The sequence below is a fragment of the Lycium ferocissimum genome, chromosome 1 (assembly GCF_029784015.1).
Source record: "Lycium ferocissimum isolate CSIRO_LF1 chromosome 1, AGI_CSIRO_Lferr_CH_V1, whole genome shotgun sequence".
In the NCBI taxonomy this organism is placed as follows: domain Eukaryota; kingdom Viridiplantae; phylum Streptophyta; class Magnoliopsida; order Solanales; family Solanaceae; genus Lycium; species Lycium ferocissimum.
In genome coordinates this window covers 71,260,174-71,272,998 of record NC_081342.1, presented here as the reverse complement: position 1 = coordinate 71,272,998, position 12,825 = coordinate 71,260,174, and positions in this window count along the sequence as shown.

Below are 12,825 nucleotides of genomic sequence, written 5' to 3'. Positions count from 1 at the left end.
AAATTTATCTACAATGTGTATTCAAAGAATGCATGCATTTCATTACCTTTTTCTCCTTTAGCGAGCAGCTCCTCTCAAGTTGAAGAAAATATAAGACAAAATCAAGAAGAATTCTTTGAACTAATTAAGAAAACATTTCATAAAGAAATAGAAAAAATTGTCATTCATGAATATTGGGATATGACAGGAGGAAAGAATTGCATGCCAATACAATAATGCACATAAAATAATTAGTTTATAAGTTGTGTATTTAAGAAATGCAATTTAAATTATTTTGGTCGTCGCTATAAAGGGGAATTGCCTTTTGAGAAGGGGAAAATGTATCACGAGTCATAAATAAAAAGGAATTTGCAAATTTGAGAAGTGGAAAATGGACTTTGGCGTTTGTATATATACAACAGAAAGTATGATTTGTGAAGAGGGAATTCGACTATGAAAGATTAGAAAAATGGACACTGTGATTTGAATGAAACAATGCATTAAATTATTGAATTGAAATTGAGAAGAGGAAACTCGAATATGGTTCAATTAGGTTGGCATATGTTTTCAATCTGGATGATGGACAAGATTTGTTTATTTTCCATGACAATTGCAAAAAGGGAACAACTAGTGTAATACTAAATGCATGGTGGGCAATAATGATTGATAAATAAAATGATCTTTTGAAATTCTTTAATATTGAACTCATCGCGCTCTTAGAATTATGGATTACAATTTAATATTTTTGAAATTTTTGATAAATTTAAAAATATAAATTCATGCTACTCGTCGAAAATATTGGATTAAGCTAAATCCTTTATCAAGGATCTGCACACGCTAGTGTGTGGTCTACTTTAAAATGATGAACATGTTTCGTAAGTGGTATTTAATTTGGATTGTAAAAATTATTGTAAAATGTTATTTTTCCTTTTTGCCACGTAAATTCTCAATCTGAACCCATACAACAAGAATTATTAGCAAAAACACTTATATTTAAATTTTTTAAGACTATATTAATAATGATATGAACTAAGAAAGCTAGAGTACCATATTATTGATGCTAAATTTAGCGAAGAATATCCTCTGATTCTTCTCTTTCAAACGAGGTAAGGGTCTTAAACTTGATTTTAAGTTTGATAGATTTGGATTTAATTTAAGTGCTTGCGAATGCTTATCATAGAATATAATATTGAGTTTGAGTCAAGTGCTTTGACAACTACTATTGCCACAAACAATAATTTTGAGTTTAATTAGCATAAACAACAGATGATTTGAGCTCGTACACCTTGAATCTTGATTTATCATTTTTCTTGAGCTTGAGATTTATACTTGATCTTAAACTTTTGATAGCTTGATTAATTCTTGTTCTTCGCAACTATCTCTTGCAGCTTCGTGATACTTTTGACCCTCTTTTGGTTATGGAGGACCCATAGAGTTAGTTGTAAAGAATAAGAGCTATGAAGATTAATTTCTATACTTTGATTTAATTGATTGATTTGTATCATTGATCAATTAAGTTAAAACAGTGACAACTGGGGGTACATGTTGGTCTTTTAAGTTTGCTTGATATGTCACATTATTTGATATATGGCATAATCTTATTATTCCTTTTGCTTGACTTGGTGCATCATGTCACATTGTCACTGACACGTAACACAATTTAAATCGTTAGGTAAGATGAAATTTAATGCACCATGGGCAAAAAAAATTGTGCTCATCGTTAGTAGCCTAACTAGATGGACTAACTCAAGAAATTGGTCTTTTAATTAAATATATGTATTGAATTTAAATAATTATGAAATTTTATCATCAATATCTTATATATTTTTTATAATTAATATCAACCATACTTATGCTCACTGATAGGGAAAAGTCAAAATATATCCCTAATATGCTCCCGTCAATAATTTTGATCATATATACCCGTTTCATTACAAGATTTGTCCAAATATATCCTTATTTACTAATAGTGGAAGCAATCCAACAGTTGGACCTTTTCACATGGGAAGATGTTCAAATTTGTTTTTGAACTATGCGAAATGGTCCAGATTTTCCCCCGAACTTTGAAGAAGGGTGTCACTATTTCGGTAGTAGCAACATCATATTCTTCAACAGTCAGAACCTCCGATTAGGGGTGTCAATGGCTTTATAAAAACCGACATAACCAACCGTACCGAATCAATTTTTACGTTTCTTTTAACAAAACCATAGATTTTTATATAAATTTATAACTATACCAAAAAATTAGGTAGGGTATTAATTTTGTAAAACTAAATTGAAAAAACACCGAATCTTACTGAATAAATTTATATGTATAAAATATACTTTATATATTAAGTACAAAAAATAACGAAACGTTACAATTTACGCCTTCGGCCTGGGATGATGAAAAAAACTTCAAGTCAACTGGTAATTAACACCCAAAGTCCCAACTTCAAAGCCTGTATTATGCTTTTTCTTATGAAACTAAATTAGTTCTAGCATCTCAATTAGTAACTAGTAAGCCACAAGATATTCCAACGATCTTGAGTAGCAAGCTACAACATAATAGATATCTTTCCTCTCATATGATTTAAATTTCTCTTATTAGATACTTAATCTTAGTAGACTTAGTTCTTGAGTCCCATGTTGATTGATTTCTTCTCGCTGATGCAATCAAAATGTTGTCTTTGTCTAAATTTTGTTTTATACTACTGTAAAATAGTAGGATGGATCTCTATTCATATTGTCTTTCATGTTTTCTTGATTTATCACCTTTCAAACGGTAACAATGTCTTAAGAATTTTTGCCAAAGTCCTACAAAAATATGCTTGATATCGTGTTCTAACTTCTTCTTGTGGCTTTTACATGACATTTTTAAGAAAAATACCGAAAATTAATCGAATCATACCGATATGGAAGAGAAACCGAGATGATGGGACATTTCAAAAAGTCTAATTTTGGCTATATAAATTTTTTTAAAAAAATCAAAAAATTGATATGATATAAATTTTATAAAACAACTATCTGAACCGTGCGGGGTACATGGACCGGGTTGGTTTGGATTTTTTAAACACCAAACCAAACTAATTGCGTCGGGTTTTTAAATTTATACACCAAACCAAACCAATAAAATTCGGGTTTTTCAACCTCGGGTTTTCTCGGAATAGTCTTGATACAAAACATATAACTTTTACTTCAAATATTTCTTTAGTCTTAGTAAGATACAACTATGTAATTAAGGTGTTTCATAAGAAAATAACACAAAATGTGAGAAGAGAGATGACATTGTATTAAAATATTCAACAAAAGATAATAAAATCGGTTAAAATAAATATTGCTAATTAATAAGCCATAAAGAAAATGACCATAATCTAAAAATACAAAGTCATGCTAAAATAAGTACGGCTAATACGTATTGATTACATGACAAGGAAAAAAAACTGAAGTTATGTATTTTCACTCTCTAAACCAATTATGCAAAACTAAAGAATAGATATCCAGCATTATTGTCATTCCTAGTGGTAAATTAAATTTCTTTTGTTAGTATTAGTGTTGAGTTGGTTTTGATTTGGACTTTATATGAGTTACTAACATCCATAGGATGTAAAACTTATTCACATTCAAAATTCTAAGTTCAAGCTTGAATAATATGATAATAGCCAAAAAACTACGAAAATATTTAAGAAATATTTATAAATTACATTACAAATAAATATTTTTTATGTATAAAATATTTTAAAAATTGAATACATGTAATGTCGGGTTGGTTTGGTTCGATTTGACTAGCTAAAACCAAACCAATTATGGTCGAGTTTTTTTTTTTCAACACCAAATCAAGTCAAACCAAACCACTAATCAGTGTTTTTTCTCTGTTTGACTCGATTTATCGGTTTGGTGCGGTTTGTCGGTTTACTTTGTACACCCCTACCTACCTCTAATAGTAAGGTCTCTACTTCCTAGCTCAAATTTACTACCCTCAAGCCTTAAATCACCCCAAATGAAACTCAAACAATAATTAATTGCACCACTTAGCTGGATTTTCACTTCTGCCGGAACACATTAATGATCCTTCTCAAATTATTAATAGTGATGTTGGAGCTCCACATCAACCTCCTAATTCCACAAACCTAGTTAAATGTATTTAGCTTCTAAATCATTTATAGCAATGTTGTGGTTGTCGAGGTGCGGTTACAATGATTGAGAGACAATGGTCTATTGTAAAATGGTGATAAGGGAAAGTGATAATGATCGACGAAGGTATGAGATAGATCGCTCGAATGGTGTAATTTTTGTGTGAAAATTTCATGTTTTTTTTTTTTTTTTGTGAGAATCAATTGTTATGGTGGTGATTGATTTAGAGTGGTGATGGATGGTGGCTGATTAGAAAAATAAAATCTGCATAATTTCACAAGGTTTGTGGCAAATTTGGACTATTTTACATTATTCAACTACAAAATTGATCATTTTCCTTTGTAATTAAGAAAAGGTCCGTGTATGGAACGCTTTTGCATTATTGAACAAGGCATATTTGGACCAATCTTTTAACGACAAGAGTGTATATAATTTGACCCCAACTATTAACGGATGATACTTTTAAACCATTTCACGAAGTTCAAGAGCAAATTTGGACCTTTTCCCATTAACTACCACCAAAGATTGTTGTGGGGAGATAAGTACCTCTACAAACCTTAACTAGAGTTCGAGTTAGGACTCCAGAATTCGGGAATGGAGTCGCCTTTAGTGATGAGCGATTTACTTCTAAAGTGAACTTTTCGACACGACCTCAACTAACAAATTAAATCTCATCAGACATTAATTCTAAAACCTTAGGAGTTGGCACCAGTGACTAGAATTTCTTCTATTCGAGTTTTAATTGCCTTGGCATCAATTAACAAGCTCTTTATCCATCAGATGGATGTAAAAACAGCTTTCTTAAATAGTGATTTAGAAGAAGAGATTTATATGGTTCAACCTGAGGGATGTATTGTTACTGGACAAGAAAATAAAGTTTGTAAATTAATGAAATCACTTTATGGCCTTAAGCAAGCTCCTAAACAGTGGCATGAGAAATTTGATCAAGTCTTAATTAAAGACAAGTTTTCTTCTGTTGAAGTGGATAAATGTGATTATACTAAAGTGGTAGACAATGATTATGTGATAATATGCTTATATGTTGATGACATGCTCATATTTGGTACAAGTTTAAATATTGTGGAAAGTACCAAATTATTTTTGTCTACTAATTTTGATATGAAAGATCTGGGTGAAGTAAATATGATATTGGGAGTTAAAATTATAAGGAGTGATGATAATATATTTCTGTCAAAAGAACATTGTGTGGAGAGACTTCTTAAGAAGTTTGAATGTTTTGAGGCGAACCTGTGGCCACTCCTTATAATGCTAACTCTCAATTGAAAAAGAATAATGGTGACCCAGTTGCGCAGTCTAAATATGCGTAGATTATTGGGAGTCTGATGCATTTAATGAATTTTACAAGGCCTGATATAGCCTATGCTGTGTGTAGACTGAGTAGATATACTCATAATCCCAATTATGAGCATTGGTCTGCATTGATTAGACTGATGAAATATTTGAGAGGAACCACGAATTATGGTATTATGTATAGTGGATTTTCCTCTACTTTAGAAGGGTATTGTGATGCAACCTGGATCTCTGATTCAGATGAGACAAAATCCACTAGTGGCTATGTGTTCACCCTGGTGGGGTGCAATATCGTGGAAATCGCTAAGTAGACGATCATTGCTAGATCGACTATGGAGTCAGAGTTTGTAGCTCTGGAGTTAGCTGGTTCTGAGGCTAAGCGGCTGAGAAATTTCTTAGCAAATATCCCTTCAATGAAGGATGAGTTGCCTCATGTGTTTATGCATTGTGATTGTCAGGCGGCAATAGCTATTGCAAAGAATAAATCTTACAATTGTACGAGCAGACACATGAAATTGAGACATGATGTCGTTGAGCAGCTGCTGAGAGATGGAATAATTTCCATTGATTATGTGAAGTCAGAAATGAATTTGGTCGATTCTCTGACTAAACCCATGGAAAGAAAATTAATTCTTCAAACTTCAAGAGAGATCGGGTTAAGGCCATATGATTGTCAATAGAGATGGTAACCCAACCTATGTGATTGGAGATCCCATGAAGTAGGTTCATATGGGTAATAACAAGTCGATATTGGCTCTGCGCACTTAAAGAGAGTGCTTGAACTGCTACTAATTGTGAGGATGAGTTATTAACTCTTAATGAATTCATAGTCCTTATGGATGGTGTATTTAAAGCAGTGTACACTTGATGAATTCGCCTATATGAGAGTGGAGTGGGGTCGCTCCTATGAGACGTTGGCCTAGTCTCTAGAGCTCTCATGAATAACCAGGCACGCGCATGGCTTAGGGCGCAAAACCGCGTTGAACAGCAAAATTACGGAGTCGAAATGTGATTGATAAAGTCTCTGACTTGCAATAAGAATTATTGGTTCATAGAAATTTTATATTTCACCGGTAATTCTGTAAGTTAAATTTTATCGGTCTAAATTTGGTTCATAGCCCAAAAGGCACCAAACCTACTGCATTTCAGACATGCAAATCCAACAAGTTTTACTCCTTTAAATTTCAAAAATTCTTTAAAATAATGGGGGATTGTAATGATATTTTAAAGAATTTGTGGTATTTTAAAATAATTAATGATACATGACAAATTAGCCAAGTGTCTTAAACATGTAAAATGGTGGCAATGGATTAAAGAATATTTGGTGGACAAGTGTCATGGACACTTGTCGTGGGCAGATTATACTCCTATGACTATAAATAGGCTATACTCCGCTCTTCAACAAATGGATCAACAACAAAAGTTTCTAGGGGCATCTAAATATAAGTGACCTTTAAGTTTTAAAATTGAGGGGAGGTAATTCAAGTTTTAATTATTGAGTAGAGGTGATGATTTTTTATTAGTGATTAAGGGGTTTTGAGCTTGCCCAACAGTTTTGTTTTTGATATTTTGACCCTCAACTTTATTTTTAACACTTTGCCCTCAAGTTTTATTTTTAACACTTTGTCCCTCACCCCTACCCCCTCGGGCCGCCCCCATCCCCGCACTCCTTCCCCCCCCCCCCCCCCCCCCCCCCCCCCCCCCACCAAAAAAAATGTTTTTTTAAAAAAAAATTTGAAAAGTTTTTTTTTGTTTTTTTTGCACCACCCCCATCCCGCTTTGACCCCCGACCATGCCCCCTCCCTTGCCCCCACCAAAAAAAATTTTAAAAGTTTTTTTTTTTGTTTTTTTTGCACCACTCCCATCCCGCCCCTTTGACCCCCGACCATGCCCCCCCTTGCCCCCCACCAAAAAATATTTTTTTTAAAAAAGAATTTAAAAGTTTTTATTTTTTTATTTTTTTGCACCACCCCACCCCCCCCCCCGACCACGCCCCCTCGCTTGCCCCCCACCCCCACCACCACCTCCCACCAAAAAAAATATTTTTTTAAAAAAGATTTTTAAAAATTTTTTTTTTGTTTTTTTTTGCACAACTCCCACGCCGCCCCCCGCCCCCCACCCCTATCCCCACCAACAAAAATATTTTTTTTAAAAAGATTTTGAAAAGATTTTTTTAATTTTTTTTTTTTGCACCACCCCCAACCCTTGCCCCACCACACCCCTCCGTACCCCCACCCCCCACCCCCACCAAAAAAAAAATTTTAAAAAGATTTTTAAAAGTTTTTGTTTTTTTTTTTTTGGCACCACCCCCCCCCCCCCCCCCAAAAAAAAATTAATTTTATTTTTAAAAAAAAAATTGAAAAGTTTTTGTTTTGGGCTTTTGGCACCCCGCCCCCACCCCCTACCTCCCAAAAAAATTAATTTTATTTTTTTAAAAAAGTTTTGAAAAGTTTTTGTTTTTGGTTTTTTGCACCACCCCCACCCCACCCCTCCCCCTCCCCCCAACAAAAAAAAAATTGAAAAGAATTTTTTTTTTTCTTTGGTTTCTTACTCCACCCCCCCCCCCCCCCCAAAAAAAAAATTGTTTTAAAAAAAGTTTTGAAAATTTTATGTTTTTTGTTTTTTGCACCACCCCACCCCACCCAAAAAAAAAAATCTTGAAAAGAAGTTTTGAATTAGATAGAGAGATACACCCTCCATATGTTGATCCTCAAACCCGGAAGAAGGCGGACAGAGAGGAGGCGTGGAATCGGGGAATCATTGCGAACGAGAAAAAACAAATGCTCCTTATGCAAAGCAGTTGGAACAAAAAACAACATGTCCAAACCGAAATGCTCTATAGTTGTTAATTGCCTTTGTGTTGTAATAATAGTTATTTGTTGGAACTTTATGACATTTTAATGTTGTTCTTTTTTAGAATGATAATTTCTGTTCTTGGTGTTTGTGAACTTGGTTTATATGATATGTTGATCGTGTTCAATCCCAAATGTGTGTATTTTGAGGTTAATAAATTGCTGAACAATTTCCAACAACTAATGAATATGTTGCAACAGCTCTGTAACTTGTTGTGTTTTATCCAACAAGTAACAAGACTTGTTGCAGCAACTAGTATCTTGTTGGGTTTTATCCAACTGCTAAAAGATTTTCAACAAGTAAGCAACGTTGCAACAACCGACGAGCCTTGTTGCAAAGCAACTAAGTTACATTTTGGAATTTTTCCAACAAGTGGAGTGACTTGTTGCGTAAAGCCGGGTAACTTGTTGTGTTTATCCAACAAGAGTAAGGACTTGTTCAACAACTATGTCACTTTGCCGCAACGTATACTACAGTTCTTGCAACAGATACTACGATTCCGCAACATATATTACAGTAGTTGCAACAGATACTACTTGATTCACCCATATTTAGTGATCAACAAATGGAAATCAATGATAGTTAATGATAAACAAAGGAAATCAACGATATGTAGTGATCAATTTATAATACTTAATCAATTTAATGGTATTTTGAGTTAGGAAAGATGATCTACTAAGTCAGTATGCACTAAATCCAATGATCATTAGAGTGAGTTGATATCAACTACTTGATTCACCCATATTTAGTGATAAACAAATGAAATCAATGATATTTAGTGATTAATATATAATACTTAATCAATTTGATGGTATTTTTGTAACGACCCATTTGGTCGTTTAGCACTTTTAGGCATAATATTCCTAAAACACCCTTTTCGTGGTCAAATCTTGCTGCCTATAGTCTGCGATAACGGGTGATTCGGTTATTTAATTGACGAGTTTTAGTCCTCATTTGACATGCGAGGACGAATGTTCTAAAGGAGGGAGAATGTCACACTCCATAATAATCCTTGCTACTTGTATTAAAACAAGAAAGAATGAGTTAAGAAGGTTCAAGGAAAGTTAATCGAGTTAGTAAGAATATCGTTATAAATATGGTTGTCTTAAGTATCTCGAGGTGACACCGGTAACCTAAAGGATTTGAAATCGCGTTATGAGTATGTATATGAGGTAATGTGAGTGACCTTTTAAAGTATTTGAGATTATTAGTAATGATATAGAAGATGGACAAAAGATAGGAATATACTTTTTCGATTGGAGTTTCGTCGAAGCTTTGTGAGTTCTACTTATGGTTATTGTGATTCTACGGACCCTTCGAGACATGTATATGAATTGTTATGGAGGTAAATGACTGTGTATATGTATGTATAAGAGGTTACATGAGGTTGGAAGAGGATTAGAAGTTAAACGAAATGAATCGGAACAATTTCGGTAAAATCTCGGACCCGATTTTAGCCTATATTGTAGGAGGCATATCTCCTAGTATATGAGGAGTTTTAAGGTGTTTCAAAAGCCTAAAATTAAGTTCATCGAGTCTAGTTTGCAACGCAACAAACAGCTCGTCAAAATGATATCGGGGTAAGGATATATGGATGATTCAAGTCGGGCTGAGTATTAAGACTATCTCAAGATACAAAGTAGAGACTTTAACTTCCGATTTCGTTTGAAGTCACAATTTATCTACAAATTTTGTTTGGTATAGAAGCATTAATGGAAATTAGGAACTACTTAATCGTGGTGTTAAGTTAAAATTAGTGGCAACAATGAGCCAATATGAACATTAACATGACATGTCCAAAAGATGACTCAAAGTCATCTTAAATAAGACTACTATGGGAGACATACAAATATACATTTAAATGTGATTCATCCACTACACTTACATTATATTGTGGACAACCAAATTGAAAGAAAGGAGTATGGAATTCAGCCAAGTGACTGAAAATAAGGCATCCATGTGAGGTATGCATTTGAATATTTAAGCATCTACTACTTTATGAAAGTATACATTGTTTTAGGAGGACATAACATGGTGGAGGGATCATTTCACATTAAATATTGCTCATTCATCTTGGCATAATTACAATGGACAAAGGGTGGTGTATGAATCATTCACCACACATACAATTGTCTTGTAAACAATTGAAAAGAAAGAAGAAAGGAGAAACAAGAAGGTGAGGCTTGGCACACTTGGCCTAAAGTTGTAGAAAAAAATGGAATTTAAAGTGTAAAGTTAATGGAATGAATCATGCCATAAGTGGAGCATGTGACCAACTTGTAGGCATCAAAGTTGAACCAAATAATGACCAAGAAATCAGCCATCACAATTCATTTCAACTACACAACACAAAGAAAGAAAACTTAAGCCTAGAGAGAGAGCATTCGGCCAAGGGCTGATTTTGAGCCCTTTGAGTCTTGATCCAAAAATTATTTTCCAAGGTGTTTCAACCCTTTAGAAGGTCCCTAAAACGTGAAGATAGTCTTTGGAGCAACAAGAACCATTTTCCATCTCAAGTCACCAACTCTAGCCAAGTAGAGAAGTCAAGTTGTCAAGGTAAGATCTAACTTTCTTTTCAAGTATTAAGGGTGATGTAGATGTGTGAATATAAGTTGTATGCATGAAATAAGGTGTATTGATGTTGGAACATGATAGTAGTTATGGGGTTATATGTGTTGATGTTGAAGTATGGTTGTAACTTGACGAACATGAATCGCATGCATAAAATCATGAAAGTTGGTGTTGGAATGTTAGTTGGCCGTAGGACTGTTTTGGTGGAATTAATGGACTGATTTTCTTTAATAAATATGGTTGTTACTATCATAGATCTCATGGTAAAAAGAATGAAAAGAATTGGAAGGTTAAAGGTGAAGTTATGTTAGTATGAAAATGGTTGAATCTATGATTTTATGTGAGAGATGTTGAAGCATGGTGTAGCCGTGTGTGGACTGTTTTGTGAAGAAGTTAGTGAACGATTTTTACTTGATATTTTGATTGTTATTATTATGAATTTTATGATGGAAAGGAAGGTGTTTAATGGTTGGAGTTGAAACTAAAGTCATTTGTGAGTTGTTATAAGGATTATAAAAATGACGATATAGCGTAGTTGCGTATGAATTGATGTTGTACTTGTCGTGTGGATAGCTGGTCATAACTTACTGAAATTATATGAAAAGAAGACATGAAATGATGTATAAAAATCGCATGTGGTTGGCTTAGTATGTTCGTAAACGTTTGCAAGAATTCCGAACATCGTTATGTTGTCGGTTAGAGACTGTTTTGGACATGTTGTGGTAGTGGACTGTTTTGGACTTGTGTTTTCATTAAGTTGGAAAGAATAATTATAAGTTAAGAGTATACATCATATTGTATGTTGGATGGGCTGTTATAAGTTGTTACATGCAAACGTTAAGGCTACAAACTAATAAAAGTAACTTGAGGATGTCGAAACCGTATGTGAATCGTTATTGCATGTTATGAATGTGGGTTGTTTAGAATATTGTGTGGGCTGTCCGGATTGGTATTGAACACATAATTATTGATGTTGTATTGGTAGTATGTGGTTGGTTTAGATACAAGAGAAAACGTCGCCTAAACATCTAGAAAGGAGTTACTAACGTTAGAATACGTTTGAATCTCCCCGTAGCTTAACCATAGCTGTTGGCGTCTTAATATAGGTTGAAGTATTATTGGGTAGCGTACACATATTGTGTGACGAATAAGCGCTATAGACCCTGTCCGTTCGGAAGCACTTCAGAAGGAAAAAGCTTTGGCGTGAAAGTTCGTGACACCTGTTCGGCATTGAGGTAGGTTACGGTTTACTTTATGTCTAGACTCCGGTTAGCGAAACGTATGTAAATAGTAGTGATTGACGGGGAAAGCATGATAGGCCTTCGGGCATGGTGTGGAGGTAAATTCCATCTAGGTTGGTATTGCCAGCTGTTATGTGGGCTTGTCGCCATTATTGTGATACTGTTATGTGGGCTTGTCGCCATTATTGTGATACTGTTATGTGGGCTCGTCGCCATTATTACGATATTGTTATGTGAGCTGTCATTGTATTGTGATTTCATGTATTTGATATAATTCTCTCTCTTGTTATCCCACTGGTCATATGGAAGAGGAAGGTTATTACTGAGAATTGAATATTGAATTGCAATTCCTAGTATGAATCTATGGAACCTATGATTGCGGTGATTATTGAGGTTGATTCCATGCGAGGCATGCATCCCATATTCTATGTGCTATGTGATGTAATTATCCCTAGTTGTATCTTTATCACATACTAGCTCACTCCTTATGAAAGGAGGGTAATATTGATGATTGAGCCGTGGGCAATAATATGACTTGTACTTGTTTATTGCATATTGGTGATATAGTTGAGATCGATATCATGCATGGCATGCTTTCATATTACTCTTATGTTGTTATATTGGTGAGGAGAGTGATTGAGAGACTCGAGGTTTTACGGAGATTGAGAGTGACAGAGAGACTCCGAGGTTTCGCCGAGATTGAGAGTGACGAGAGAGACTCCGAGGTTTCTGCCGGAGATTGTGAGTGTTTGTTGCC